Source organism: Phodopus roborovskii, unplaced genomic scaffold, assembly GCF_943737965.1.
Source record: "Phodopus roborovskii unplaced genomic scaffold, PHOROB, whole genome shotgun sequence".
NCBI classification, from domain to species: Eukaryota; Metazoa; Chordata; class Mammalia; order Rodentia; family Cricetidae; genus Phodopus; species Phodopus roborovskii.
The window spans coordinates 5,835,045-5,862,374 of NW_026126682.1; positions in this window are offsets into that span (position 1 = coordinate 5,835,045).

Below are 27,330 nucleotides of genomic sequence, written 5' to 3' on the forward strand. Positions count from 1 at the left end.
TTACTAAGCCACTATAATTACTAACCTTACTAACTCCATTCTAAAAAACTCCTCCTTATACCTACTGATAAATGTAGCTGTTATACATAATCAAAAGAGCTTCCTTTTTTGTCATGTGAAGACTCTTACAGAAATTCACACTGATGGAATCACCAGTGGACAGCCCAAACCAAGCAAATATATATTTTACAACTCCTACCCCTAAGGCTTAAGGAACATCACAGAAGATAACAAGATAACAGGGAGGAAAGATTGGAAGAGCTAGAGACCCAGGATTCAAGTTATTGCTGTTTTCTATGTATAACAGTGAAGTTCCATCCATTAAATCTCAAAAATATGACTGCCAAAAAGGACACACATGATGATGACACCAGTCAACTGATATATCATTGAGGATAGGGTAGAGCTCAGAGATCTCCACCACTAGAAGAAAAATAACATGCAATTAATAGTTGCTGGGAGAGGATGAATCACTCTTCTCCTCATGGCACAAATGCCTGATAGGTTATCTACTCCCAAGTGATCAGCCTTACACCCATTTGCATATGAGCAAAACTAAATGAACTCAGAAGATTTAATGCATACATATGTATGTAATTATAATATCTAAACAAGAAGATGTCATGAACTTGAGAAGTATCAGGAAATTGGAAGCCTTTTCTAAAGTAACTAATACCAGCCCATCCTGTATCCTACTGGGCCCTATGTTCCACTGCTCTGGTTGAGCACTGGGCCAGAGTGAGGATCCAACCCCCATCCCCACCTCCAGCAAACTTGATCCAACTATCCATGTGGGACCACCCTGAGTCCCCACCTGACTGATCTTTGACCACCACCTCCAGGCCTGTGCTGGAAGTGCATCTGGGACAACTTTAGGCAGAATCCCACCCACAACCTTCTATGGGAACTCCTGGGATTAGAAGGGAATCTCACTCCTCCCTATATCCTGGCCCTAGATAGTACAGTCCTAGTACTCTGTCCCACACACTACCCAATCCAGAACCTGCCCTCCCACCACCCTGTGTCCTATTGGGCCTGCTGCTCCACTGATCTGGTTGAGAACTGGGCCAGATGCTGGTCCAACAACCCCTCCACCTCTGGGAACTTCCTGGATCTGCTCTGAACACACTAGACCTGCCTAGCCACGCAGGACCAATCTGAGGCCCCACTTGCCTGATCTTTGGATGCCATTTCCTGCCTTCTGCCAGAGGGCCTCTGCCATAGGATAGAAGTATTAGAGCACTTGAACCATCCAGAGTTACAAGCATCAAACTCCGGACCCACCTATGTCCATTGAGAGAGTAGCATACAGGGAGACAGACTCCACCTGCACCCAGTGGAAGAAATTATGGGAGGATGGCAATACAAGAATACACTCAACAATAGAAAAACAAGTATGACACCACCAGAATCTAGAGACACCAACTACACATGAGCACACCAAAGCAGATGAAACAGAAGAGAATGACTTAAAAAATAACTTCATAAAAACAATAGAAGCCCTCAAATACGATATGAGAAAATCCCTTAAAGAAATGGAAAGAAAAAAACAAACAAAAAATTGGAAGAAATAAACAAATCTGTTGAAGAAAGTAAGGAAAGACAAGAAAAAACAAACAGATGAAGGAAAAATTCAAACAGTTCAAGACTTGAAAAGTGAAATAGAGACAATAAAAAAAACCCACAAACTTAGGGAGTTCTGGAAATAGAAAAACTGGGTAATCAATCAGGAACTATAGACACAAGCAACAGAATACAATATTTCCAACAGAATACAAGAAATGGAAGAGAGAATCTCACGTGCTGAAGATAAACTAGAGGAAATAGATTCAATAAATCCAACAAATATTTAACACAAAACATGCAGGAAATTTGGGACATTGTAAAAAGGCCAATCCTAAGAATAATAGGCATAGAAGAAGGCAAAGATGCCCAGCTCAAACGTGCATAAAACATATTCAACAAAATCAATGAAGAAAACTTTCCCAATCTGAAGAAGGACATGCTCATTAAAGTACAAGAAGCATACTGAACATCAAACAGACTACACCAAAGAAAAAAAGGCCCCTCAACACATAACAATCAAAACACCTAACATACAGAATAAATAAAGAATATTAAGAGTAATGAAAGAAAAAGGACAGGTAACATATAAAGGCAGACCCATCAAAATTACTCCTGGCTTCTCCATGGAAACTCTCAAGGCCAAAAGGTCATGGATAGATGTTCTATAAGTATTAAGAATCCAAGGATGCCAGCCCAGGCTATTATACCCAGCAAAACCCTCAATCATTACAGATGGAGAAAACAAGATTTCAATGACAAAGCAAGATTTCATAATACATATCTACAAATCCAGCCAAACAAAAAGTTCTGGCAGGAAAACTGCAACCATAGATAGTTAAATACACTCACAAAGACATAGGCAATGGATAACCCCACTTCACCAGAATCCAAAGGACAAATAGGGCAAATATATTCACAATACCACTGACAACAAATCTAAAACAAAACAAGCATTAATAATCAAGGTTCCTTACTTCCCCTCAACATTAATGTTCTTAACTTGACTATAAACTGACACAGACTAACAGAATGAGTACGAAGACAGAATCCATCCTTTCGCAGCATATAAGAAACACATCTAAGCTTCAAAGACAGACATTACCTTAGAGTAAAAGGTTAGGGAAAGATCTTCCACCCACATGGACCCCAGAAGCAAGTAGGTGTAGCTATCCTAATATCTAACAAGTTAGACTTCAAACCAAAATCAATCAAAAGAGTTGAAGAAGGTTATTTCATATTCATCACAGGAGAAATCCATCACTACAAATACTCAGTTCTGAACATCTATGCCCCAAATACAAAGGCACCCACATTTGTAAAAGAAACACTGCTAAAAATCCAAAGCTCACATAAAACATCATACACTCATAGTAGAAGACTTCCACTTCCACACCCCACTATCACCACTACACAGTACCACCAGACAGAAATTTAACAAAGCAACAAAATAATTTAACAAAACTTATGTCCCAATTGATTTAACAGACATTAATAGTACATTCCATCCAAACACAAAAGAATATACCTATTTCTCAGCTCCACATGGAACCTTCTCTAAAATTGAACACACATTAGGCAACGTAACAAACCTCAAAAGATACAAAGAAATTGGAATAGTCCCCAGTATCTTATCAGACCACCATGCTTTAAAGTTGGAATTCAACAACAACACAAATTGCAGAAACCCTACAACATTATAGAAACTGAATAATGCACATAGAAGAATTGAAAAAAAAAATAAAGAATTCCTAGAATTTAACAAGAATGAAGAAACAACATACCTGAACATGTGGAATAATTTAAAAGCAGTGATATGAGGAAATGTCATTACACTAAGTACCTATATTAATGAAATGGAGGACAGTCATATTACAGAATTAATAGCACACTTGAAAGCCTTAAACAAAAAGAAACAAACTCACCATGGAGAAGTAGATGCCCGAAAATAATCAATTTGAGGGATGAACTCAATAAAGTACAAACCAAGAAAACAATAGAAAAAAAGCAAAATACCAAAGAGGTGGTTTTTCAGGAAAATCAACAAGATAGACAAGCATTTATCTAAACTAACTAAAAAGCAGAGAGAGAACATTACATTAACAAAATTGGAATGAAAAAGAGGGCATAACAATGGACACTGAGGAAATTCAGATAATTTTCTAGCCATACTTTGAAAATCTGTACTCCACAACATTTGAAAATTCAAAGGAAATGATCAAATTTCTGAATTTCTGGATAACTATCATTTACCAAAGTAAATAGAAGCAGTCATCAAAAGCCTCTGAATCAAAAAAAAAAAAAAAAAAACCAACCAAACAAACAAAACAAAACAAAAAAAGAGCCCAGGGCCAGATGGATTCAGTGCACAATTCTACCAGAAATTCAAAGAAGATCTAATACCAATACTCCTCTAATTGTTCCACACAATAGAAGCAGAAAATTCATTACCAAACTCTTTTATGAAGCTACAATTACCTTGGTACTGAAGACACAACTAAGAAACATAATTACAGATCAATAACCATCATGAACATTAATTTAAAACTACTTAATAGAATATTGGCAAATCGAATCCAACAATACATCATAGAAATCATCCACCACGACCAAGTAGGCTTCATCCCTGGGTTGCAGAGATAGTTCAACACATGAAAATCTATCAATGTGATCCACTATATAAACAAACATTAAAAGAAAACCACATAATCATCTCACTAGATGCGGGAAAAGCCTGTGACAAAATTCAACACCCTTTCGTGATAAAGGTCTTGGAGAGATCAGGAATAACAGGAACATACCTAAGCATAATAAAAGCAATGTACAGTAAACCAATAGCCAACATCAAACTGAATGGAGAGAAACTCTAATATCAGGAAAAAGACAAGGCTGACAACTCTCTCCATATATCTTCAATATTGTTCTTCAAGATCTAGCTAAAGCAATAGGACAACAAAAGGAGATTAAAGGGATACAAATTGGAAAGGAAAAAATCAAACTGTCACTATTGACAGATGATATGATAGTTTACATAAGCAACCCAAAAAACTCTACCAGGGAACTCCTAGAGCAGAAAACACCTTCAGCATAAGCATACTAGAAGGACAAAAACTAACCTCAAAAAATTACTAGCCCTACTATATACAGACAAAAGGGGGCTGAGAAAGGAATGAGAGAAACATCACCCTTTACAATAACCACAAACCATATAAAGGGTCTTGGAGTAATGCTTACCGAACAAGTTTTAGAACTACATAGCAAGAACTTTTTGTCTTTAAAAAAATAACTAAAGAAAACACCAAAAAATAGAAAGAATCCCCATGGTCTTGGATAGGTAGGATAAGCATAGTCAAAATGGCAATCTTGCCAAAACAATCTGTAGATTCAATGCAATACCCATCGAAATCCCAGAACAATTCTTCACTGACCTTGAAAGGATAATAATCGACTTTATATGGAAAAGCAAAAGTCCCAGGATAGCCAAAACACCCCGTACAACAAAGAAACTTCAGGTGTCATCACCATCTCTGACTTCAAGCTCTACTATAGAGCAATAGTCCTGAAAACAGCTTGGTATTGGTACCAAAACACAAAGGTAGACCAATGGAATTGAATCAAAAAACCTGATATTAACCAACACACATATGAACACCTGATTTTGACAAAACAGTTAATAGTATATAATGGGAGAGGGAAAGCATCTTCAACAATTGGTGCTGGCACAACTGGATGATAGTGTGTTGAAGACTGCAGATAGACCCATGTCTATCTACATGCACAAAACTCAAGTCCAAAAAGATCAAACGCCTCACCATAAATCCAGCCACACAGAGCCTCTTAGAAGAAAAAGTGGGAGGTGCCCTTGAACAAATTGGTACAGGAAACCACTTCCTACATAACCCCAGAAGCACAGACACTGAGATCAACAATTAATAAATGGGACCTCCTCAAACTGAGAAGCTTCTGTAAGGCAAATGACACCATTGATAAGACCAATTGGAAGCCCACAGACTGCGAAAAAATCTTCACCAACACTACATTTGACATAGGGCTGATCTCCAAAAATATACAAAGAACTCAAGAAACCAAATAACCCTATTTAAAAATAGGTTATAGAACTGAAGAAATCTCAGTAGAAAAACTAAAAAGGCTGAAGGAAACTTAAGAAATTGCTCAAAATCTTTAGCTAGCAGGGAAATGCAAATCAAAACAACTCTGAGATACCATCTTACTTCTGACACAATGGCTAAAATTAGAAACACAAATGACAACTTATGCTGGAGAGGATGTAGAAAAAGGGGTATACACCTACACTGCTGGTGGGAGTGCACACCTCCATTTTGGCGATCAGTATGGTGGTTCCTCATGAAAATGGGAATCCATCTACCACAAGATCCAGCAGTTCGCCTCATAGGAACATAACCAAATGATCCACATCCATGTAACAAGGACATCTGTTCAACTATGTACATAGTAGCATTATTTGTAATAACCAGAACCTGGAAGCAACTTAGATGCCCCTCAACTGAAGAATGGAGAGGAAGAAGTAGCACATTTACACAATGGAATACTAATCTTCAGAAGAAAAAACAATGGAATCTTGAAATTCACAGGAAAATGGATGAAACTTGAAGGAACTATCCTGAATGAGGTAACTCAGTCACAAAAAGGGTAACATGGTATGTACTCAGTCATATATGGATTTTAGATATAGAGCCAAGGATCACCAACCAGAAACTAGGTTACAAGGAGGATTCTAAGAGATTCACATAAGGTCCTTCACAGAAAGGGAAAAAGGCAAGATCTCCTGTGCATATTGGGAGTGGGAAAACAGTGAGTTGGGAGGGAGCTAGGAGAAAGAGATGGAGAGGTTTGGAGAGCCTATGGGACTAGGAAGATTATGTCAGGGGAAAAATAGCAGAGAGAAAAAAAACTGTGATACCATAAATGAGGTAGCCATTATAGGTTTAAAGAGAAAACTGACTCTAGAGAACTGTCCAGAGACCCACAAGGATAACCCTTCTTTGATAATGAGATTGTTGAGTAACATATTTACTATCATAGGGCCCTCATCTAGTAGCTAATGGAAACAGAAGCAGACACCCACAACTAAACACTGAGCAGACTTCAATCCACATGCAGAGAGGGAGAAGTGATAAGAAAATGATGTTGAGACCAGGCTATAGAAACTCACAGAGACAGCTGACCTGAACAAGTGGGAACTAATGGGCCCCCCAGACTGATAGCTAGGAAACCAGCATTGGACTGACTCAGACCTCCTGAACATGGGTCTCAATTAGAAGATTGGGCAACCTAAAGGACCTCTGTGCACAGGGATGTATCCCTGGTGCACAAAAGGACTTTTGGAGCACATTCCCAATGGAGGGATACTCCTTTAACCTAGAGGCAGGAGAGTGTGGAGTGGTGGTGGAAATGGGATATGATTTTGGTTTTGGGTCATGGGAGTGAGAGAGGGAAGGAGAACTGGGATAGATATATAAAATAAGAAAAACTAAAGAGGAATAATATAGTAAAAAACAAGTTTTTAGGTATGAAAGCATTTTCAAACATTGTGGAAAGTAGAAAAGGCATTTCTGTCTCTGAATGTTAAGACAAACCCTGAAAAACAATTGAATTGACAATTAAAACCAGAAAAGGTCAGAAAAATAATAAGTAACTTCCAACCAAGGGGTTATAAAAATGTTTGGTTTGAATGGCTACTTGGTCAATTTATTGTATATGTCTCATACAGACATATTCTCCCTTATCATTAAAATAGATAGTTGGAGATTGAAGCAGGCCTAACAGAAATGTCCTAAAGAGACACATGTGCTTCTCGATCTTACTCTCAGAATGTATTAAAATATTGGGCCAAAAAGAGATGATAATTTCCCCAGGAATTATGCAGGGGAGAATAAAAAGGCACCAAATAGAGTGGAAATTCATCTCCCTGAAAGGGACTACAAAGTGTAACAACTTGTCACAGAATGAGACTGGAGTTCAGACAATGTCAGGGTAGGCAGGGTCACACTTGTTTGAGACTGCTTAGACACACACATATCTCATCATCTATTTAAAACTGAATGTCACTCCAAGTATCCAGAAAAGGGTCTTGATGGATTAACCAAATCACTTTCATTTTTTTCCTCTTTCCAGCATCCCCATATTGAATAAATGTTCTTTCTGTTTTACTGAATTCAAAAAAAACATAGCATTAAGTTCACTGAATCTTACAAAATAAACAAATTAACAGGTAAAAGAGATGAAGAATAATAAGGAATAATGAACTTTATGCTGGAACTGAGGTCTTGGCCATTAAAACAAAACAAACAAACAAACAAACAAACAAAAACTGCAGCATCTCACTGTTTTGCTGTTGTGTATCCAGAAACCAATACAGGTTTTGACCCATAATGAACTTCTGCTACTGGCTCATGTTAGAAAATAGGGGGCAAAAAATAAGGACTTTAAATAAAATGGAAACACTCCAAATCCTGTGATGCTTGCAATGTGGCCCCAGGTGACACTTTGGGTACACTGTCTCTGATAAATACTTTATATGCACATTTGGAAAATTTTAAACTCAACTGCTTCTTGTTTAACTTTTCTACAACAAAGTTACACATATAGTTTGTGTACTAATATGCACAAGAATAACACATATTATGCAGCATATTAATATTTTCCTATTTTTATTTAAATTAGAAACAAACTTTTTTACTTGTCCATCCCAATTTCCTCTCCCTAACCTCCTCCCCTGCCATCCACCAACCCCCTATCCTATTTGCTTTCTGATCCCCAGGGAAAGTGAGGCCTTCCATGCGGGATCTTCAGAATCCCTCATATCATTTGGAGCAGGGCCTAGGCTCCATGTGTCTAGGCTGAAAGAGTATTCCCTTTATGTGGAATGTGCTCCCCAATTCCATTTGTATACTAGGGATAAATACTGATTCACTACTAGAGCCACACAGATTGCCAAGGCCTCCTAACTGACACTCACTTTCAGGATGTTTATTCTATGATAGTTTCCAACGATCAGACAAGAATCCATGAGTTCCCCTTATTCAGGCCAGCAGTTTCTGTGGGTTTCTCCAGCCTGGTCTTGACCCCTTTGTTTGTCACCCCTCCCTGTCTGCAACTGGATTCCAGGAGTTCAGCTGTGGGTGTCTGCTTCTATTTCCATCAGATACTTAGTAGATGAAGGCTACAGGATGATGTAATCATCAATCTCATTATTGGGGAATGATATCTAAGGTAGCCTCTCCATTATTGCTTAGATTATTAGTAGGAGTCATATTTGTAGGTCTCTGGACATTTCCCTAGTTCTAGATTTCTCTTTAAACCTATAATGGCTCTCTTTGTTATGGTAAATCTTTTGTTGCTCCCCTCTATTCCTCCCCCAGTCCCTCTTCCTGCTCCCTCATGTTCTTCTCTCCCATCCTCTTATTCCTTTCTCTTTCTCCTGACTTCCTACCTTCTCCCCTTCTTCTCCCAGTTTGCTCAGGAGATCTTGTCCCTTTCCCCTACTGGGGGAACCTTGTATGATTCTCTTAGGCTACTTCTTGTTTGCTAGCTTCTCTGGTGGTATGGACTGTAGCCTGTTGATCCTTTGCTCTATGTCTAAAATCCATATATGAGCCAGTACATACCAAATTCCTCTTTTTGTGACTTGGTTACCTCACTCAGGATGGTTTCCTCTAGTTCCATCTATTAGCCTGCAAATTTAAAGATTTTTTTTTCCCACTGAGTAGAATTCCATTGTACAAATGTACCATCCTGTATCCATTCTTAAGTTGAGGGGCATCTAGGTAGCTTCTATGTTCTTGCTATTACAAATAATACTACTATGAACATAGTTGCATGAATGTGCATTTTTTTGAGGTATATGCCTAAGTGTTGAATTGATGGATCTCATTGTAGACTGATTCCCATTTTCCTGGGGAAATGCTATGCTGATTTCCAAAGTGGCTGTATGAGTTTGCACTCCCACCAGCAGTGAAGGAGTGTTCTTCTTTCTCCACATCCTCTCCAGCATAAACTATCCTTGGTGTTTTTATTTTAGCCATTCTGACAGGAGTAAGATGGTATCTAAGAGTTGTTTTCATTTGCATTTCCCTGATGGCTAAGGATGTTGAGCACTTTCTTAAGTGTCTTTCAGCCATTTCAGATTCTTCGGTTGAGACTTCTCCACTTGGTTCTATACCCCAGGTTTTAATAATTTTTTTTGGCATTTTTGTGAATACTTCTTGCATTCTTTGTATACTTTTGAGACCAACACTCTGTCAGATGTAGGATTAGTGAAGATCTATTCCATTCTGTGGACTGCAACTTTTTCTTGCTGACTGTGCCCTTTGCCTTATAGAAGCTTTATAGTTACAAGATGTCCCATGTATTAATTTTCAATCTTTTGTCTGAGATACTAGTGTTAACGAGTAGTATTCCCTGCTGGTCGGTCTGGTCCCACCACCACACCAGCCCCAAATATCAGACTGAGACACTGTATTAGATATAATTCTGTTGGCCAGTTACTTGTTTTTTATTGGCTAGCTATGTCTTAATTATTAACCCATTTCTATTAAACTAAGTATTCCATGTGGTCTTATCTTACCAGAGAGAGGGGGCCTGTGGATCTGCTCTCTAGTCTTTCCATGCTGACTCCCCCCTACTACTTCCTCTTTCCTCCTAGTCTCCTTGTCCCACCTATCTTGCTTTCCTATTGGCCAGCAGTGCTTTATTCACTAAACAATAAGAGAAACATATTTACAGAATGACATCTCCCATCATCTTCTCTTTTCTGTCTAAATTATAAAGAATGGTTTGAACTTTAACATAGTCAAATATATCATACCACTGTTATCAAATAATAATCACAGTTATCAATATTTAGTCCATTAACATTTAGTAAGATTTAAAAAAAATATTTCATCATCTATCCTATCTTCGTGAGTCTAAAGTCTTATATGTACCTTATGTTTAATCCTAACAAGGAAAACTATAACCATAGCTATTTGTCTTCAACTCCATCAAAGACCACAGAAGGATAATATATATAAACTCTATAAATGATAGAGACGACTCACTGCCTGGTCAGTCACCTGAAGTTCTTCTGTAATCTTCCATCTTCAGCCCATAGGCCATAGTGTGTCTGGCAGATGCTTCAGCAAAGCAGGAAACATTTAAACTGTCCACCTGTATTGGCAGCTTGTTAGTCAATTTTCTCTGTGTCCTGCAGAATGCCTGGCACATTTTTCCTGAAGCAAGAACCCTGTAGCAATGTCCATCTTGTATTAGCAGTCTCTTTCCTATGGTTCCTGGATGTCCAGTTTATAGAGCATAAAGTCAAACAGTCTGAACAAGAGCAGTATTTTGTCCAAATGGCTAGTCTTGCCATATTGGAAGTAAACTTCATAACGCATTTCTTCGATGTCCATCTTCCTTTCTGACACAGGTGGTGTTACCAGAAACATTTATGTCTCACTGTCAAGAAAAACCCTAAACCATTTAAAATGCCATATTCTTAAGGTCTTTGAAAGGTTTGAAGAAAGGCTATCTATCTCAAACACATCTCTGTATATCTAGAAATCCTAAGTAACTTAACTATAAGTTTTGACTATTATAGGTAACAATCTATAATCTGTTCTAGGTTATACATTTTTAAATGAGCTATATAAACACAATACCTAACCAAGAGGAGAAATATACATATGACAAAATTCAACTTAAATTTGTATCAATAAATAAAAATCCCTTCCAAAACAAAGTATTCATATCTATACCATAATTCCCTTTTTAACTTTAAAAAGAGATTGGTTGTTGTCATTAACTATTTATAACCAACCCCATTTAAAAGAAAACAAACATTTATAAACATTTATAAACAACATTTGGGAATTTGGACATTGTTCTTCCAAACTGCTTCCTGATGATAGGGGGTGATGTCATGAGGGGATCCTAAGAAGATGCAAAAATCCTGGCTGTAGTCTGTAAGGCTGCCTTGTTCCAACATTTTTGAATATTGGATCACCTGGGATGCTGTTATAGGGGGTCTGGCTTGATCAAACCATGTTAGTATGGAAGGAATCCACAGTTTTTCATTTCTGTGGAAACAAAAATAGAAACCCTTTCCCCAGTAACTTGTCCATGAACTGAAATTTTGGAGTCAAAGCATTTTTAAAATATATAAATTGGATTGATCCAGCAGCTTTTTTTTTTTAAACAGTTATTGTTATTTCCTCAGCAGTCAAATGATACAAAGACAATATAATACAGTACAGTATCCAGATTCTCTCCATCTTTACTTGGCTTTTTTATTACTCTGTTTCTTTTACTTTTTATTTTTCATTTTTTTTAAACAGGGTTTCTCTGTGTAACTTTTACCTGTCCTGTAATTCATTCTGCATACCAGGTTTACTTTGCAATCACAGAGATCTGTTTGCCTCTGTCTTCAGAGTGCTGGGATTAAGGGCATGTGCCACCACACGCAGCTCCTCACTGTCTTTTTAAAACCCTTTTATTCTTTTTCTCTCCCAAGCCTACATATATTTTAGAACACACTGTAAACCTTTAGAAGTTTTCTTAATGTGAATCTGCCTTTACTGTAAATCTTTATCTTTTTGTAGCCAAGAGTCTTTATCTGTTAAACAACAACACTGCTAAAATGAAAGTCATAGCTATGTTAGCCGTGGTCTATCCAAGATCGCGGCGGCTGTTTTACCACCATAAATGAGAGCTGTGCTCACTGCCTTGGTCTAAGTTGCACCCAGCAGCATGTTGCCGGCTTGGGGATGTGGTCACTGCCATTGACAGCTCTTGTCCACACCATTCAGTTGCTAGTAGAACTCTTTAAAAGCCTTGTGGTTTTTGCTGCTTATGCTGAGTCAGGAAATCTCCCTTAAAGGAGCCATGCAAATCTCTGCTTGTCTCTCACAAAACAGAGTCCAACCCAGAAAAATGCTGCTACCAAGAAACCTTGCTTTTCCGTTTTTTGGTTTCTAAAACCCTTTTAAGTTTCTGTCAAGTTTGAAATGGAAGTTCTTATTAGCCACATTGAGGCGCCATATGTTACCAGTAGTTTTCCCCGCCGGTTGGTCTGGTCCCACCGCCATGCTAGCCCCAAATATCACACTGTGACACTGTATTAGATATAATTCTGTTGGCCAGTTACTTGTTTCTTATTGGCTAGCTCTGTCTTAATTATTAACCCATTTCTATTAATAGAAATGTACTTCCACGTGGTCTTATCTTACCAGAGAGAGTTGGCTGGTGGTTCTGCTCTCTCCAATTTCTCCATGCTGACTCCTACCTACTACTTCCTCTTTCCTCCTTGTCTCCTAGTCCTGCCTATCTTGCTTTCCTATTGGCCAACAGTGCTTTATTCATTAACCAATAAGATAAACATATTTACAGAATGACATCTCCCATCATACTAGTGTTATGTTGAGAAAGTAGTCTCCTATACCAATTTCTTCAAAGTTACCTCCCACATTCTCTTCTAAGATGTCCAGTGTGGCTGGATTTATGCTGAGGTCTTTGATCCATTAGGACTTAAATTTTATGCATAGCAATAGATATAGATCTATCTGCAGTCATCTACCCACCAGAGTCCACTTATTCCAGCACCATTTGTTGGAGACACTTTCCTTTTCCCATTGTTTCTTTGTCAAAGTAACAACTCTTTGTTACATTGATTCTTTATATTATTTTCTTTGTTTCTACTATATTGATTTCACCCCTCAGTTTGATTATTTCCAGGCCTCTACTCCTCCAGGTGAGTTTGCTTCTTTTGCTCTAGAGATTTCAGTTAATTCTCTAATGTAACTATTCTTCACTTACTTCATGTGGGCACTTACTGCTATGAACTCTCCTCTAAGTACTACTTTGAAGTGTCCCATAAGTTTGGGTATGCTGTGTCTTCATTCTCATTGAATTCAAGGATCTTTCTTCCTTGACCTAGGAATTGTTCAATTGTGCATTGTTCAGTTTCCATTTTTTTTTTCTTCTGGATGGTCTTTTCTTTGTTATTTTCTGAGTACTCATTTGACAGCTTCCAGACACAGTTCAGTTTTCCCTCCTCATAAACCCTTCCTTACCTAGGTGATTGAAGCACTCTCTTTGTATGTACCTTTGTGTAACATTGTTCTAATTGATGCCATCTTAGCACTACACAACATTTTTTGCTTGTTAATGGTTATCACTCATGCACTTTTAAAAATCACTTCTATTCACCATTATATTCAAAGCTAAGCTAATTCCTGACAGAGAGTTGCTGCATAGCTTGACTTGACTTGACTGAAATGATCTAGGATTATCTACTGGCTGAATAGGAATATTAGAATTTTGCTGGCTAGTGGAAGATACATGTACACAATTGTACCTCAGAGAAATCATGTCTGTGGCAATATGTAGTCTACATTGGAGGAGATATCTTGAGGTGGTAAGGTTTAAAAGGATGGTACATCCTCACTTTCCTGCATGGTGTTGATAAAGCTGCTTAAATATCTAATTCTTATACAATGCAATAGCTGTGTAAACCAAGACAAGGTTTTAAGCTGGCAGTGTCTTCTCTTTCATTACAGGTTCAATATTACACACACACACACACACACACACACACACACACACACACACACATTTCCAAAGCAGGTATTAGATATATTTTTTAAATAAATGTTAGCAAGTCTTTTCCTCTTCATCATGGTGGTTTAAGGCTATTACATGGTGATACATATTCCTATAAAATAAGCCAACTATTAAGCAAAGCACCTAAGCACTTTAACCCATACAACACACATTGCCTTAGGATTTGGTACTTGTTCTATTTATTGAGAGAAAAAAATGTGGTGAAGGCTGTTTTAAAACTTCGTGACTTTAGGTGGCTTGCCCTTATACTCCAGAATCCTAATGAAGGATAATAATAATGATTAGGATAATGATAATCAAATCAAAATCATGAAAGTATGTTTAAAAGGCTTAAAGTGAGTTTCCTGCTGAGATGATAAAAAGGGTCTTCTAAGGCCAAGTAGAGAGCTGAAATTCTACATGGTCCAGTTAACTTCACACAGAGATAAGAAAGAAAAAAAAAAGGACTCATTCATGTCCCTATGCCTTATTCTTAACTCTGTACCACCACAACAAATTACCAATGTAATTATTGAGCAGCTAATGTGTTAGTTGTTAATGGTTGTAAACTATTTGCAAACATACACCGTGGCCAATCGGAACCAGATAAAGGAGCTTGCATAAGTCAAAGAAACTGCCAGGCTGTGGGGGCAGATACCAGAATAAACCATACAGAAAATCATCACTTTTCTTTCAGTGTGCAAGAGCTGAGGACTTGTTATAAATGTTCATTTATTTGTCTTTAATTTAGATCTATGAGTGTATTCACAAATGAGTATGTATAAACCACACTTATGCAAGAGCCTGAGAGGCCAGAAGAGAGCATTAAATACCCTGGAAATGTGACTGTGTGCAGTTACAAGCAACTATGTTAATGTTGGGAATGAAACCAGAGCCCTCTGCAAGTGTTATTAACCTCTCAACCATCCTTCCAGGCCCCTTAAGATGTTTTTATATCTCTGTTTGTCTTCCCCTATCTTGTCATGTAATAAGTGTTAATGGAAAAAAATATAACACATTTGCTTTATACCAGTTTTTCCTATCATCTCGGACCTCCCCATAAGTTTTACATTATGACAGGTAGAAATGATGACACATGTTCTCCACTTGAAACATATTGGTATCTCTCAACAAATAGTGGGACAGACTAACACCCCAACCTTGCTGAGTTCCTACATGTCCTGATTAATGTTTTCAGAACTTTTCTCAACCTATCAACTTTACACCTCACAGAGCATTAAAATCAGTCTCACACACACCATCTGCCTCTCAACTGCTTGTCTATCTTCATGCTAACTTCACTTTCTTATTATTCACTTACCTAATGACCTAATTACATTACTGCATAATCATACCTGAGATCATTCAATTCTAAAATCATGTGTATTCCTGTGCCCTTCAATAGCAAAATGTTTCCAAATCAAAACCACCACTGAATTCTTCTGCTGTCTATGGTAAGTTATTATTATTAGTTAGATTTCCATTATAATGGAATTATATTAGTTAGATTTCCATTATAATGACAAAATATGGGTTAGGTAATCCCTTAAGAGAATAAGTCTTACTTAGGTTCACAGTAGTATTACTTATAGTATATGAATATTTTGTCTTATTTCTTGGTATCTGTACTGAGAATATGGCACACAAAATCTAACAATTGGCTGGTGCATGAGTACAAGAGAGAAGGAGGAAGGGTTTTGATTCTTCCTATCTTCTTCAAAGTTATGCCTCCAAATGTATAACTGTCAACAAAGACCCAGCTCTTTAGGGATACACCTCCTTCCCATAATGCCACGAACTTGGCCCACGTGGACATTTGGGGTACATTTTCATCCACAAAGCAAGACCAGTATAGACAACAATGTATATAAGACTATTTCCTGTTGACCCAGGAGTAAATCATGAAGCTGTTTTTTTTTTTTTTTTTAGAGATTAAATATTTTTAGAAAATACATAGAAAAGTAATATCCAAAATGAAGTTATATAAGTGAGAGGCAAATATATATAACACATATATATTACTTTAATATTGATGTGTATTTAACTGTTACATGTAGAATATTATGAAGAATGAATAAATAGTATTTAAAAGTAGGAGTGGCAGAAATTCATGTATATTTGAGTTTAGGGTTACAATAGAGTTTCAACACAGGTATTTGTATCTTAAATAGCTTGTATCTTTTCAAATATGCCTCTTGGATATCTCATATTTATTAAGGTTTTCTGTGAATAAAGGATAATATTTTTAAAGCTTGGTAGTGAAACACAAATAATATTATATTCTTGAAGTAAACTTGAAGAGAGAAAAAAAGACATTTTTGTGCAAACTTCAAAAGAGCTGCAAACAATTTCTTGAAAGCTTCCAAAAATATTTTTTTAAAATATGACTTTTTCTTCTAAATTACTTTTTTATGAATTCCAACTAAACAAAAACTCAATATCATATTGTCAAAATTTATGTTAATTTTATTACTCTAATTCTGTTTGAATTGTGCAGTGCACACCATCTCCTTGGCCAGATGCATAGAGTAAGTTTAGCATCTCCTGCCATTATCATTGCTATCATCACCATAAGTGGGAACAAGCATGATAGATTTCTGCTGGTACAATGTATTCTGCATAGGCCAACAGAACCTCTGTGGACTGAGGTCTTTGGAATACGGGACAGCATATCACTGCTATATTAGCTGATGGCTAATGAACACTCATTCAGACTTGGAGTAGGGAACACATGGGATTTGATGAGCTCAAAAGGTTTTAGAGTCACTGAAAGGATCACAAGGTTTCTAAGAATCGGAAAAGCTACTATTCCATGTAAGGTAGAATCGTTCCCAGTTACAGCTCACTAAATTCCAGTGAGTTATTTGCAAGACTGTCATTTACTTTGAAGAATCCAGTGGTTCCCTCTTAAAACTACAACAGAGGGCTGATCATCAAGTTTTGGCTCTTACAAGACCATTGCACAGTATTGAATCATGGTCAGAGGTCATGAGTTACTAATGGACTGGAACTTCTTGAGGTTGATGTTTCTCTGCTCATTCTAAGACCACTGCAGCTGTCAACAACACCATATTGCCCTTTCCAGCCCCTCTCCCTTTACAGCATCACAAATTCCATTAATTTTCTGAGCAAATTTCTTTAATGATACGTATTGTCTAAGATTGTCCAGGACATTTTGCCTTCTATTCCTCTTAGTATCTTTATTTCTCCAAACACCATAACAAATATGTCAATAATGAAAATAAGACTGATACCTACTTTACAATCTTAAATTACCTGTTCTACTCTTTTGCCATATAATTCTTGATGGGAGATGTCATTCTGTAAATATGTTTCTATTATTGGTTAATGAATAAAGCACTGTTGCCCAATAGGAAAGGAAGATAGGAGGGACTAGGAGGCAAGGAGGAAAGAGGAAGATGTAGGGAGGGGTCATCATGGACAGACTGGAGAGAGCAGAACCACCAAACCCCTCTCTCCATATGGAAGAACTTAGATTACTAGAAATTGGTAAATACTTAAGACAGAGATAGCCGAAAAGAAATTAGAACCTGGCCAACAACATTATATTAAATACAGAGTCTCTGTGTGTTAACTGGGTCTGGTGCCGTGGTGGGTCCAGGCTGGCAGGAAAAACCTTACTCCTAACATATGTGGCCACAACATGGCTAATAAGAACCTCCACTTAAAATTTAACAAAAGGTTTAAAACAGAGTTTTAGAAACAAAAGAACAAAGACAAGCAAGGATTCTTGCTAACAGCATTTTTGGGGGGGGGTGGGGGGTTGAACTCTGTTTTGCTAGCTCCTTTAAGGGAGGTTTCCTGACTCAGGTCAGCAGCAAAAAAACACAAGGTTTTTAAGAAGCTCTACTAACAATTTATTGGTGTGTATGAGAGCTGGCAATGGCAATAACCACATCTCCAAGCCGGCAACATGCTGATGGTTGGCAGTATAGAGCAGTGAGCACAGCTCTCAGTACTGATGGTAAATGTACTCGCCGCCATCTTGGTTAGTCTGCGGCTGAAACAACTGTGGATTTCATTTTAGCAAAGTTGTTGTTTGCCAGATAAAGACTCCTGGCTACAAAAAGATAAAGATTTACAGTAAAGGCAGATTCACATTAAGAAAACCTCTAAAGGTTTACAGTGTGTTTTAAAATATATGTAGGTTGGGGAGAGAAAAAAGAATAAAAGGGTTTTAAAAAGACAGTGCGGAGCTGGGTGGGGTGTCACACACCTTTAATCCCAGCACTCTGGAGACAGAGGCAAACAGATCTCTGTGATTGCAAAGTAAACCTGGTATGCAGAGTGAATTCCAGGACAGATAAAAGTTTCACAGAGAAACCCTGTCTCAAAACATGTAAAAATAAAACGTAAAAGAAACAGAGTAACAAAAAAACCAAGTAAAGATGGAGAGAATCTGGATACTGTATTGTATTATATTGTCTTTGTATCATTTGACTGTTAAGGAAATAACAATAACTGTTAAAACAAATGCTGCTGGATCAATCCAATTTATATATGTTAAAAATGATTTGATGATGGGAGATGTCATTCTGTAAATATGTTTCTCATTCTGGTTAATGCATAAAGTACTATTGGCCAATAGGAAAGCAATAGGCAGGACTAGGAGACAAGGAAGATTGGAGGAAGTAGGAAAGAGTACTCAACATGGAGTCACTGGAGAGAACCGCAGGCCCACTCTCCAGTAAGATGAGACCATGTGGAAATACTTAGATTAATAGAAATGGGTTAATAATTAAGACAGAACTAGCTGATAAGAAACGAGTAACTGGCAACAACATTATATCAAATACAGAGTCTTGGTGTGTTATTTGGGGCTGGCACGATGATGGGACAAGACCAGCAGTGGGCGGAAAAAAAATACTCCTTACAATTTTACTTCAAAATTTAAGTCTAAGGACATATTACTGGGGAAAAGAATTTCTATTTTTGTTTCCACAGAAAATGAAAAGCTGTGTATTCCTTCCAAACTAACATGGTTTGATCAAGCAAGACCCCATGAAGCAATGTCCATGGGACAATGCAGGCTTGCAGACCACTACAACCACGATATCTTCATCTTCTTAGGATCCCCATGACAGTGCTCCCTACCAGCAAGAAGCAGTTTGGAAAGAACAATGCCCAAATTCCCAAACATTGTTTATAAATGTTTGTTTACTTTTAAATGGGTTTGGTTATAAATGGTTAATGATCACAACTGATATCTTTAAAGGTAAAAAGGTGATTGTGGTATAGAAATGGATACTTTAATTTGGAATGGATTTTCATTTATTGATACAAATTTAAGGTCAATTTTGTGATGAGTATATTTCTTCTTTTGTTTTGATATTGTGTTTCTATAGCTCATTTAGAAATGTAATGTATAATGCAGTACATATTATAGACAATTACCTATGATAGTCAAAGCTTAGAGTTAAGTTAGTTAGGTTTTTCAAGATACACAGAGATGTATTTGAGATAGATAGGCATTCTTTAAACCTTTCAAAGACCTACAGAATATGGCATTTAAAATGGTAGGTGTAGTTGGGGTCTCTCTCTCTCTCTCTCTCTCTCTCTCTCTCTCTCTCTCTCTCTCTCTAATACTCCCCAGGTTTTCTTAGGTCGGTGAGAAGTTTGATGTCTAAAGCTCTGGTTGGTCCAAGCTCCCTAGGAGGTCTGTGCTCAGGTTCAGGCCCTGCGATGGGGGTCAAATATCAGGCTCCAGCAGAAGACCAATGATAGGGGTCAAAGATCCTGAATTCTGGGACTCAGGATGTTCCATGATCCAATAGGTGGAACTAGTTGGGGTCTGGCACTCTCCAGCTGAGACCTTGCAATGGGGGTCAAGCATCTAGCCTACAGGGACTGAGAGTTCCCCAGCGAGGATAGGCAGATCTCTCGGAGGGACCTGAAACTCCAGTAGAGGAACAGGGGTGGTGTCAGAGACCAGGCAGGTGGGGATTCATGGTGGTACCCAGTTTATAGGCAGGTCTAGTGTGCTCAGAACAGCTCCAGGAAAGTTCCCAATGTTGACAGGATTGTTGACTCCACCCTCTGTCCCAGTGCTCAACCAGATTGGGGGGACAGTGGGTAGAGTAGGGCACAGGGTAGAGGGAGGGCAGGCTCTTGTTGAGGGTGAGTGGGTGTGTATCAGAGCACCAGGAGTGCTCTTAATTGGGACAGGATACAGGTGGAGCAAGATCCGGGGCCAATCCTGGGAGTTCCCAGGGAAGACTGTGGGGGGGGGGGTTCCACTGGAATTTGTCCCAGACTCACCTCTAGCAGAGGCCTGGAGATGGGGGTCAAATTCCATGGAGATCAAAGACTTGGCTGAGATTCAGGATGTTTCAACACCAATAGGTGATAGGTGATCTAATTGGGGCCTGGCACTCTCCAGCTGAGGCCTCTTAAGTAGAGGCCCGGTGATGGGGGCTTACCATATAATTCTTACGGATGCTATATCTTTTATGTGTTCATCAGAATGAATTTTGCAAGTTTCATAGTTTTGTTTAATTTTCTTTCCTTTATTTTCTACTCATAACAATGTGGTACTTTAAAGACAGTTTTTAATAAGCCCTTCCCAATTTTTTTTTCTTATTTTGTAAGGGTCTTCTTCAAATTTTTCCTGGGTGTCATTGTGCTTTACTGCTAATATGATAGTAAGTAAGTGATTTCTTCCACAGTATTCTATAGTAGCAAAGTGTATCAAGGACACTGTAGGCTGCCACACAAAACAGAGCTGAGCAGAAGTCTGGCAAGTGCTCTTCCTCTCATTGACAGAGTTACTATTTATTCCTGTGGGGAAAAAATTAAATTTTGTGAGTTACAGTGGTATCTCCTTTCAAATAAAACCTTTAATATCAAAGGCAATTCATTACTTTTCCACAAATCTTCCCACATTTGTTTAGAAGATATTTCTTACAACTGATATTTCAGTTCTTTGAAGTTTTTCTCAGTGACCATAACTTCTGATCTGTTTTCATTATTCATTAATAATTTTATACCCTAATATTTAATTATTACCTTTCTTAAAACTGCAATATACCTATTCTTATTTATAAAACACCCACCTATAAATAGGTAGGAAAGTTTCAAAAAATACTTTGTAAAAGATTTTCCTCTATCATCAAGGAACTAATACAGTTTTTTAAAAGATGGTCATGTTTATTTAACTTCTGTAGGTACTGAAATGATATTTTACAAATTTCTAGATGAACATTATAAGGATATTGTATGTTTATTTGTACTTTCAGATACATTTATACTAGTGTAATATCATAAAATGTGTTTTAAAGATTCAAATATCAGAATTTTAGCCCCTTTTCCAGAATTTTGGTACCACAGGACCATTTTAAGTACAGTAATACCTTTTACTATTCAGTTATGATGTTGCATTTGCCACACACACAATGTTTGACAGAGGCAGAGATTATCAACATGCTTAAAAGAGAAGGGGGCTTTTGAAGAAGTGGTTGTGTAAGCAAACTAGATTGGCATGCTGGTCATAGGATGGATGGAGAAACAGTATTTGATGTATTAGCTTTGTTTACCTGTGTTGGACAGCATAGATATTAACTTTTAGCTAGTTTTATAACATGTAATGACAGCTCAAATCCAGATATTAACTAGTACTATCATTTTCCAGAAAACTCTAACCTTCCAAGACAGTTCATATCCCCAGAGAGCTGAACTACTATATAACATCATTGCCTTTCTTTGGGTATCTTTCAAGTATGATAATTGTGAAGAAATATAAGGAAAACATATATTATGACAAAAGGAAAAATCAACAGAAGCTATTTTAAAGTTAGATAGTCTCAGTGAGAATTGGCTTTTAAATAGAATGAAAATTGGTCTGAACCTGATTTTAGGAATAGTAAGGCACTCCTCCTCTCTCTCTGCTCTCTCAATATCTGTCTCTCTTTGTCTCTCTCTGCCACTATCTCTGTATCTCTACATACACACATACATATGAAATTACATAATTTTATATTCAAAATATAAATGAAGTTGCAATATTAATCTATAAAAGACTTGGGCATGACCATCTGAGAAAACTGAGATGGTTATTGTAATCAAGAAATTTAAGATAAGCATAGTCATTAGAGATTTGTGAATGCAAGACCAAAAGTCTGAGAGACAAAAATATTTTAATTAGCTGTATAATAACACTCAGTGGTGACTGAGAAAATAATCAGTGCCACCATGTCAACTCATAGCATGTATATTTCTTCACTGAAATATTGATTTCACCTTTTGAGCTTTTCAAAAATATTACAGCTCATTGCTCTCATGGAGTTTGCAAGTATATGATTATGAAGTAAATGCAAATAGTAGAATAGCATGTCACTGGTCAGCAGCTTTGTTTAGTATTTGATTCTAATCTTTTCTCCACTAAAAGACACCAATTAAAGATCAAAATGGCTCTCCTGAATACAAATTTATCTTTACATTGTGGGGCTGTTTTATTCCATGTATTTTGCTCTTCTGAGAATATCATGTGTTTCTACTGTGTTTACATAATTTTCTCTCCACCTTCTCTCACCTCCATCTTTTTCAATTCCCCTCTAACTCTCTTTCAAGTTCATGACTCTTTGAACTTTTATTGTTACACACAACGCTCACGTGAGCACATATCCACACCCACACACAGATACTTATGTAAAATAAATAAGCAAATATAAATGTATATGTATATATAAACACTATCTGCTGAACCACATGGTGCTATTTGTGTGTCTATGTGTATATGTGTTTAGGGCTTACCATTTAGAACTGAGTAACCATTGAAAGTTGGAAGAAGACTGTGTCTCCCTCTAAGTAACCATTAATTCCTTGTATCTCTTCATCTAATGATAGAGCCTTTTGATATTTCTCTAATTCACACTAGCATAACAGCTAGTTTTGTCACTGTGAAAGTGTTGTTTGGGAGACTAAATTTTTAATATTACATATATGCAACTCTGTCACATATAGAAGATGCTACTTCATAAAAGATGCCCTTCGGTGCTTAAAATATGTAACTCTCTTTTTCTGAAATGTTCCCTGGGCCATAAGTGTAGAGCTTGTTTTATAGATGTATAAAATGGTGACTGGCACACTATGCTCAGTGTTTTCTGCATTTTTACCAATACTGAATTTTTGTGATAGCTTCCAAATTCTGCTTTTCTTATTGTTAACAATTTTCTCAGAGCCATTTACAAAATTTCATTTCTCAACCAGAATTTGTGTGACATATCACAGTTCTAACTGGATGTATCTTTTCACTGAGTGACAACAAGTTTCTGTTTCTATGTTTTTTCTTCTTTCCATAACAGTTATCACTTTCTGATGTGCTGCTATTCTTACTCATCTGTAACTACCTTTGACTCAGCCATATCACAAGCTATGAAATCAAATCACTCTTGTTTGCTACACATTTTGTTCTATTACTAAGCCTTAAAACAAAACAAGAATGTAGTAGATGATTTAAACATACTAATAGCAAAAAAAAAGTGAATAAAATGATTTCTGATGTTATTCTGCTATACTCACTTATTGGTGCCTTGTCTAGTTGTCATTGGAGACTAAACCCACAACTGATAGAAGCAGACTCAGAGACTCCCAGTAAACATTAGGCAAGGCTTGGGGGATCCTGTGGAAGAAGGGGAAGAGGATTGTGAGAACCAGTGAGGTTAAGGGCACCACAAGAAAATCCACAGAATCAACTAAGCTGGAATCACAGAGGCCCACATGGACTAGAGACAAGCAGGGAGCCTGCGTGTGACTAGCCTAGGACCTCTGCATATTTGTAACAGTTGTGTAACTTGGCTTTCTTATAGGACTTTTAGCAGTGAGAGCAGGGGATGTCTCTGACTCTCTTGTCTAATTTTGGGACCCAAACTGCCTATTGAATTATAACATCCAACCTTTGTGGAGGAAGGGTTGCCTGCCTTGATACAGGTTGGTACACCAAGGCTCGCTGATGAGATGCCTGAGACATATCTGAAAATAAACAGTGACAGAGGAGTAGATGGTGCCAGGGACAGGGAAGGCTGGGGAGGGGGAGGGAGGAAAAGCTTTGGGTAGGATGTAATGACAAATAAATAAATAAACAGACAAATGAATAGTTCATTAATAAATATAAATTACATTGTATTGACTGGAAAAATCTATCACTATGATTAGTAGTTTTTATGTGTCAACTTTTCATATTTCTGTGCCTGTGCCTGTATTCACTACCTTATTCACTAAAGAATACCTTATATTTGTGTATTTAAAGAAGACCAGAAGTTTTAATTACTGGCTTTCTGTGTGAATGCTGTTCAAATTTATTTTTAGCTTCTAGTTACCATCCACTAGAGAACATCTGCACCACAAATGTTTACCATTTTCTGTGTACTTTACTAGCGAGTTTGTTGAGTTCCATCTGCATTTATTACCATTTTAAATGATAATTTTAAGCATTTTATATTATATTTATGTAATTAAATTTATTTTAAACAGATTAAAACTTTTCAAGTCTAGATTACTCATTTTCTCTTTTATTCTTTTTTACCCATTTGTCTTATTTTGATGGCAAGTAACTAAATGTTTAATGGAAACAATCAGTTTTCCTTTTTCATATTCTCCTTGTTGATTTCTAAATGTTAGAACATTAATACTAACTTTTATTATATAAAATGGGTATTTTGCCCTCATCTATAGAAATTTGTCATCTGAATGCCTAGAGCCCACAGAGACAAGAGGATGGTAGATATCCTTACACTAGAGTTATAGAGAGTTGTGAAATGCCATCTATGTCCTAGAGATCAAAACCCAGGTCTTCTGGAAGAGCAACCAGTGGTCCTCATTGCTGAGCCTTCTCTCTAGCCTCTCAATATTTTAACAATTATATGTATCATTTTATCACAGAGCTCATATTAATGTTTGGAGCTTTATTATAGTACTATTTTTAGATTAAGGAATTTCCTTTGAATTGCTATTTGATTAGTTTTTAGCAGATATGAGAGGATTATTCTGTTATTTTCTATGTGTTATGTTGGAATAAAACAAAAGTCATTATACTGCAACACAGTTTATATATTGTTTTCTTTCATTGAAGTTTCCACATGTTTTCATACAAAGAACGATCTACTAATCCTGGTATTTTCACATTCTGCAATATTTTTGGAGTCAAGTATGATTCTTATCAATGAATTCAAATTGTATCTCTTTTTCCATTCTCTAAATTAATTATGTATGATGTACAGCTTACAAAGATTCTTAGGTGTCTTGAAGCTACTCTGAAAACCAGATGAGTCTCTTGATTTTTAATTTACTACAAGATATTCAATAATTCTCGAAAATCAGTTGGTACACTTTTTATATTGTATCTTACTTTAAGCTTTTATGTATGTATAAAAAGGTCATCTACAAAGAATACAAGCTACTATTATAAACTCCTAAAGTCTCAGTTAATGCTTTATTTGAACAGGATACATTAATAAATAAATAAATGTAAAAATCAAAATTTATTGAATAGACCCATCTACAAAATTGTGGGTATAATTAAGTTGTATGCAAGATGCTCATTATAAGTGCAAAATAGCATTTAATTTGAAGATTTAAGAAAATAGCTCAAAGTAAACGTACTTCAGGATCACTTTAATATTATTGCTCTATTAAGCAAAATTTCCACCACCATCCCTTCAAAAACTTTTCTTTCATGAACAATGACTTTAGAAATTATAATCTGCCTTCCAGAGCAAAACTAAATGGTAAGATAATGTTGATTATACTCATTCAGCATACAGAAACTTCTGTGACCCTTAAAAACATCCAAATGTGTTTTATATTGCTGACAGATGGAGCCTTGTGCCAGTAGTCAGTGTTCATGACCCACAAAGTGCAATGCCTTTCCATCCTTAAGTGGATGGAGAAAAAGGTTTTAAAATTAATTATACTTTGTTATTGGCTGGAATACATAGGCATAGTATCACAAATTATGTTTGGCAGATCTTTAATTCTTTTTTGCTCTTCATGAATAGAAAAAAAGCATCTTTTGTATTAATATTAACTTTTTCCATCACACATACAACTTTCTTCTTATGTACTCAATTTAATGTGAGGAATGAATTCTTTATTTTTCCTTTTCTATGATCTTGTTAGAAATACCATGCTTTGCAACTGACAAAGGCAAACTATACCATATTCAGTCAACATTTTCAATTTCATGAATATATACACTCATTAATTTGTAACTTTCATCCACCTAATGACTTTCTCTAAAATTTATAAATGCATAGATTGAAAATTAAAAATAAAAACTTTTTGATAACTTTTTTATTTAAATTTGAAACAAGCTTGTTTTACATGTCAATCTCAATTCCCACAGCCTCCTCTCTCCTCCCACCATATTCCATCCCCTTTCTGCCCCCCAGGGAGGGTGATGCCTTCTATGAGGAGTCCTCAAAGTCTGTCATATCATTTGGATCAGGGCCTCCTCCACATGTCTAGACTAAAAGAGTATACTTCTATGTGTAACGGGCTCCCAAAGTCCATTAGTATATTAGGGATAAATACTGATCCACTACCAGAGGTCCCATTGAATTCCCAGTCCTCCTAACTAACACCCACATTCAGGGTGTCTGGGTCTGTCCTATGCTGGTTTCCCAGGTATCAGACTGGAGTCCATGATCTCCCCCATTTTTTAGGTCAACTGTTTCCATAGGCTGGAGAAATCTTAAGATAAAAACTTAATGAAAAATACATCATTTTTGTTCAAGAAATTAGTTTTAAGTCGGCAATATAGAAGTGGCAACAGTGGAAAATGGAGGGGGGCATCAGCTCCATGTTAAGACAGGTGAACACTAGGAAAAGGAATTTCTAGTTTTCCACCTATATTCTTCCTTAAAACATAGAGCTGTAGTTTAGAACCCTTGTTGGTCTTTGGTTCCTTTTATTCTTTGAAATGTTTCCTTTTGCAATTAAAATAATGGCAATCTTTTTCCATAGCCCTTTAAAGTTTTATGTGTTGAGCTCTATCAGTGCATAATAAGCCTCTAAGGGACAAATAGTGAAAGCTCCAATCATTCTCTGGAGATTACTCTTTCAATCAAGGACTCTAGAACATCTGGTAAGCTTTGCGTCTTTCCAGACATTACTTAAGTATGTGAAAATGTTTAT